The following is a 6,687-nucleotide window of genomic DNA, read 5'->3' on the forward strand; positions in this document are numbered from 1 at the left end:
AATTAAAATAGAAACAAATTACAAAGCCCAGATCTAAACGCATTACGAAAATCAACCAAAAATGAAATTAAACGAAAGACAAAAAACGAAGATATAATTGAAAATAAAAAAGAAATCAAACGGAAAAAATAGAGAAATTAAGTGAAAATCAATCCTTTCAGTCTAAATACAAAGAAATAAATTTGACATAGATCTGCGAATTACAAACAAAAATAAAATAACAAAAAATATTAACTTAAAAATCTAGAATTACAACAAGATTAAAATACGAAATAAAAATCAGTAACTAAAAACGAAAAACCTCGAGGTTTGCAGCAGCGAAGATATGGCTTTGTTTGTCTTCGCTGATGAATGACGAGGTGAAGATCAACGAACGAACAATGTCTATTTGACAGGGGAGGAGAGAAAAGAGTAAGAGGGAGAGAGAGAGACATGGGAGGGAAAAGGAAGAGAGAGAGATATAGGGGAGGGACTAGGATGAGTGAGAGAGAAATGAGGAAATCTCCTGATTTATAGGGCTACGGGAAATTGGGCCACGAGGGAATTGGGCTAATAATCTGACGCGGGATTTTTGGGGAGGAAAATAACAGATTTTCTGATGCAGTCCACCAAACCGCATCAGTTTGTTTTTTAATCTAATGCGGTCCAAAAGAGGACCACATCAGATTGATCGTCCAAGTTTCCCTCCCATTTCTAATGTTGATTTTCGGATGCAGCTTTACAAAAACCGACTCTGTTACTAAGTGACATATATGGTGTTTTTTCACTAGTTTATGGTCTGCAAGATGAGCAATCTTGAAGCTTGAAATATGAAATTTAAAAGTATGAATGTGTTTGAATGTATGGATGTTTTCGAGTATGTGTTGTAAGTGTTTTAGGAAGTGATAATAACTAATGCACAGCCTGTGCGTCTCGTGCATTGGCTTAGCGTTTTTCATTTATGTGTAAAGTGTCAACGTTGCACGTGGGCAATATGCTACGTCAGACAAAATGTTGGTCTGGCTTATTTTTTTTATCTTTGATGAGATATATCCTTTCAAATCTAAAATCAGCTATCTTTTGGAATAAAATTTCACTTTTGAAAGGTCTTTCAAAATTTAATTATTGAGAATAATTAATATTAAAATATTAAAAATACAATTAATTATCAAAAATAATTAATTGGGTCTTAAAATTGGGATTTAAATTTAATAAACAGATTTTATATTTTCAAAACGCTTTTGGGTTTTGCTTGTTCGATTGCTCTTCCCTTTGACCAGACCAATTAGGATGATTGTAACAGCCCGCATTTCCGAGCTGCTAGCTAACCACATTTAAGATACACTAATTACAAATAACGTTTATTAACCTCGAATTATCTTTACTTGCAGCGGAAAAATAACCTATAAACGATCCTGGGACCTGTGGGTTATGGGCCCACAACAGTCATCCTCAAAAACCAAATAACATATTACATAATACTTTGCTCGACTTCCAAAGCAATATGATAATTTATTTACAAATAACGATATATAATCCTAAATACAACTTCTGAACCATTACATCTAATTATAACTTTGATAACTAATTCTTCCTTTTACTCTATTCCGAGCTTTCCACATCCGAACCTGCAAGATCACTAACAATGAACTCTGCCCCCACCAGGACAGGTTCCAAGAACAAAATCAGGGAAACTGAGTACACACTGTCCAACCAGAACATCTTTTCAGTGGCTTAAAGACATATTTACATATTTAAACTTATTTTATACAACAATTGTAATCAAGATTCTTCAAGACATTTGCAATCAAGATACATCGAAGTCATAAATGAAGAAGTATATAACAATATTTGAACACAGTTTGTAATGCTACTTCCATAGAACTAATACGATCTTCCGAAGTCAACTCTAACAGACTTTACGTCAATAATATCTCCCGCTTCAGTGGATCTTACACAAAAACATTTAATCCATATGATCCAAAAGCCTTTAATCCATATGCATATCATAGTTAACTCCTACATAAATTCCTAACAAGTTCCTTTGTAATTATTTCCAAAATCGGCGCATGAACTCTATAGCTTGGGTGAGTAAAACATCAGTTCAGAAATTAAAGTTGGAAATATCTTTCCACGAACCCATTCGAATATTCAAATACATATTCTATTTTTCATTCAATATCATACTATACTGGGGAAGAGAACACGAATAGAGTTGCCTTATAGGCGAATACTCTAAGCTTTTTACAAGGGACGTCTCCCTCTTCCATTTTGTACTGCTTGCAAGACTTTTAGGTCATGACCCCACATAACAGAGCAATACCCGCTCTAACACATAATGAGCAATACTCGCTCTAATACATAATGAGCAATACTTGCTCTACGAATGTTGTTCGTCACTGCTTTAGCAGCTTCTTCCCCTCATAAAAACAGAATCATAAATTCATATTTTCGAAATTTCAAATTCATAAATCTCAAGTTCTCATAATAGAATCACTTTCGGGTATTTGATATACCCAAAATTAAATTGCTTGCATAATATAATCGAGTTTCTAGTAAATTGGTATAAAACAGCCTTTTATAAAAATTCTTTGGCTAAATCCCTTTCAAATACGAATTTTAAAGAAACTATGCTTCAATCCTATAAAAGATTATTCCAAACAAAACATTGCTTATCAAAAGATCATAGCTCCAAATTAGAGTTTCTATTTTATGTCAACTTCATATCTAGCTAAGACACAAATGCTCTCTACGAAGAATAAGCTTTCCATTTAATCTTATTTAGCAATCCATCAAACTCACAAATATCTCCAACATATATTTCCTACCTTACAAAACACATTTTCAAGATTCGGAATTCTTCAAAGACTACCTCTGAATAATGTGATATATCTTTTAGTCTGATGTTCTTTTCCTTCCCAAAACACATTCATAAGCTTACTTATAACTTTACAGATGCATACTAAATCTAATATCCCAAATGAATTATTGCTGGCTCCAATGGTATCATATATTCCCAGCGTATAACCAAAGTTTCTTCAAGAGAATATCTAAATGTGCTTCTAAAGAATATAATTTAATCATCATTTGGATTCTTCCCCTCACAAACATATAACACGATAATTAGTTTATGAACTTAGAAACTCGTATTTTCCGAAACCGAAAGGTACAAATCCTCAAATTTATATCGGAACTCCTTCCTTTTGAAAACTCATCTTATATTCATAATGAATCGCATTACAAGTATCTCCCTATCATTTACATACACAATATAGATTCATAAATTATCTAGTAGATATATCAATTATGCTTGATATCTCATTGTAAAGTCATATCCATTTATAACTTACTTGTATTTGAAATAACTCATACGCTTACTTAGTGAAAACATAAAACATAAAACATAACTTATAGCTAATGAAATTTAACCTGCGATTTAGTTCTACCTTTTATCTTAAAACTCATGAACATGTATTTTAGAAACCATATAGTACACAAATCACCTTTTTAATACAACATGAGTTTAACTTTTGAAAACATATCAAGATCAACTTGTATAGTTTATATGATCAATCGAAATATCAATAATATATTTGGAAAGTGGAAGGACATGCGTGTACCTTTACCCAACTTCGCATATAGCCCCATTAGTACATCATCTTTGCATACCAATCGATATATGAACTCCACAACGATTTACCATAAAACAATAATTATCATTAGTAACTATTCTCAAGTAGAGTATACACTTAAATTAAACTTGCAAACATTAATTCCTTTGCTTAATTATCTGGAATCCTATAACCCAATGACCACTTTATGGCTCACAACCCATTAATAATATTGCTCGCATCATGATAAATATAATAGAATCTTATATATTTGAGAGTAACTAGCTTGTAACTATAATCTTGATTCCTTAGTCTTATTATCTTCAACTAGCTGAATTTTCCCAATAACCGCTGCTCAACTAACTTGGCAGACTCACAATCATGGATTTCAATACAGATATATTGAACGACTTGACACAAAAACAATTCCTGAACTTTATAATCAAAACCAAGTTCTTTACAAAAAGTAATTTGCTCTCTTAATAACAATATAAGAGGTTGAAAAGAAATAATTATGAAAACCATAATTATCATTCTATAACCACAACGAATTACCAGATATTTTACCAAAAATCCACCAAACAAATTGGCCGAATTACATTAATTGAAAAGAGAAAAGGAACTCTGTTTATACCTTTAATAAAAAGCAAAAGATTCAACCTTTAATAACAAAAACCCAAATAACATCAATTTGAATCTTATAATCTGATTTTTCCAACTCAATAACAAATTCAATTATACTTATGAAAATCAAAACTATTATAAATATATAAATTAGATTACTATTGATGAATAAGAGTTAAAACACTCAAAATTATACCTTCCCAAAGTAATCAGAACTGAAGCTCAACAACAATTTACAATAGTTGCGAAATAGGAATAACAACAACAACATTCTGCAGCAACACAACAGAGGAAAGAGAAAAAAAATGGCAACAAAGATACCTTCGACCACTATTAGCGGCGGCAGCGGTGCCGGTGGACCACCAACCGAACATCGACAACCGCCATGCTGAGGCAGAGGAGACGGAAAAGAACAAAACAGCAAGCAACAACTCGTCAGCGAGGAACACCGAGGAACAACGCAGAGGAGAGAAAACAAAACCACAACCGATTAAGCAACACGAATCAACAATAGAATAGAGAAGAGAGAAAATCCGGCAACCATAGTAGCAGCAGCGGCGGCGGCAACGCCGGTAGAGGGCCAAACTGACGGTGATAGAGGAAAGAGGAGAAGAGTACTGAATGAGTGAGAGAAGGAATAAGTTGGGGTTTAGGGCTTCCTTTATTTGGTTGAAGAGATTTAGGAATTTGACAACAAGGTAAGAAGGTGGCAACTCTCACATATGCCACGCAATATTGTTTTCTTCAATCAATTTTTTTTTTCTCTTTTTTTTTTTTTTTTTTTTTTTAACTCAATTTATTTATTTCTATAAAATAAACCCACAAAGATATAAATGTTTATAAATAATAAATTTCAAGTAATAATCCTTTCCTTATTTTTCTATTAAAATTTTAGTTAAAATAATAAACATAATCGCTTTCTTTAAAACATGCTTAAAAATACGGGCTGTTACAATGATCGTATGTTTCATCATTGGGTACTCAATGGGAAGACACGATTTTTTGTCTACACTTGTTTAGTAAACCAACATAGATTAATTTTTAGAATACATGAACATATTGCTTGGTTGTTTATTTGCATATAACTAAATCTTTGAATCGTATAAAGTAGAGGCGAACAATGAGTCAATTTGATTCATGATCATATTCATATCATTTTCCCTGAACTCAATCTTTAGTTCAGTGACCACTTACTCCCACACTCCTAGACCAACCGACCAGCACAAGAGGCCTCGTGCGCACACTCAAGGATGATCGTTTGAAGCCCTCAATTAAGCCTCAGGCATGCAAAGCCTAACGATAGGCTTGTCGTGCAATGCGCTGCTCGCACACGACAAAGAAAGGCCCAAGGCCCTTCGTTTGCGAGAATATACCAAGCGTAAGTCCATCGTTCGTAGCTTGCTCGCATACGGTTGTGGGCCGATAATGCAACAAGTATTCAAGCATGATATTCGTGTGATGATAACCCATATGAGCAATGTCCATCTTCTCAACCTAAACATCTCAAATACGACCTATTTGGGGCTCTAACTCAATTAGTCTTATTGACTTAATTTCGTGCTTATGGTATGACCCGATAGGTTCAGTCAAGAGTAAGTTGTGAGTATAATAATATTATTATTCTTACTGACCAGAGACGGTCTCCAGTTAAATATTCCCATCACTTCATGTTACCTAATCAATTATCTCTGTTAATTAATTAGAACCATGTATTTAGAGAAACGCGCCTTGATTGAAGGACACACTTCTTTTTGTATCCCAGTTGTCCTTTAGACAAGTTTGCATTTTCATTACTTTGTCCCTTATTGTTACTTTTATGAACATAAGGTAAATTTCATCATCATCCTTATAAGGTTCAGTTGTATTTCTCGAACTTCTTAGTTTAACTGTCAAGTACAAATATCCAATCGGGGTAAGACTACAAATTTCGAGGTTTCTAGCTCTCCAAGAGGCCTTGATTGAACAACGATACTATAAACCATGGTATGGGAGGACAATTCAATTTTATATACTTAAAACTTACTTACTGTGATTCACAATTTCCCGAGTGTTGTCGTTATGATCACCTTTTACGATGGGACGCTTGACAATATCAAAGTAAACTAATTCTCAAATAAGTAATCTTAAATACTCAGAGGAATCTATTCTAAATATCTTTATGAGATTTACTTATGACATAATAAATCTCTTAAAGTGATGTCATTGGTCAGTCCAGTACAAATTATGAATGTTTCGGCTAAGAAACTAGTCAAAAGAGTAATGTATTTAGGGTGAGAGTCAAATTCTGAGTTAGGTTATAATCCCAAGTCTTGTCACTGTCAATCCTGCAAAACAAGGAAAAAACTAGCCCGGGGGTGTTCCCGGGAAAGCCCCTCCGACGCTCAAGTCAGTTGAGATTGAGGTAGAGAGAGAAAGTAAGCAAGTCTAGAGAGAGATGCTCTGGTTTACTTAGGTGAGAATTGAATACCTGTTC

At 33.6% G+C, this 6,687-nt stretch overlaps 1 long non-coding RNA gene across 2 annotated transcripts; it reads right to left on the reverse strand.

Annotated features, from left to right (window-relative positions):
• Positions 1-1,319: 1,319 nt before the first annotated feature.
• LOC104898662 (uncharacterized) lies at positions 1,320-4,947 on the reverse strand. 2 transcript variants are annotated; one of them, XR_790826.3, is made up of 3 exons: positions 4,536-4,923; positions 3,600-3,663; positions 1,320-1,631 (listed from the first exon to the last, which is right to left on the reverse strand). It is a non-coding gene; the product is annotated as an uncharacterized LOC104898662 (long non-coding RNA). The 2 variants fall into 2 exon arrangements; XR_007276269.2 differs by lacking the exon at positions 3,600-3,663 and having other exon boundaries at positions 4,536-4,947.
• Positions 4,948-6,687: the final 1,740 nt, after the last annotated feature.

This window comes from Beta vulgaris, chromosome 7, assembly GCF_026745355.1.
Source record: "Beta vulgaris subsp. vulgaris cultivar EL10 chromosome 7, EL10.2, whole genome shotgun sequence".
Classification (NCBI taxonomy): Eukaryota; Viridiplantae; Streptophyta; class Magnoliopsida; order Caryophyllales; family Amaranthaceae; genus Beta; species Beta vulgaris.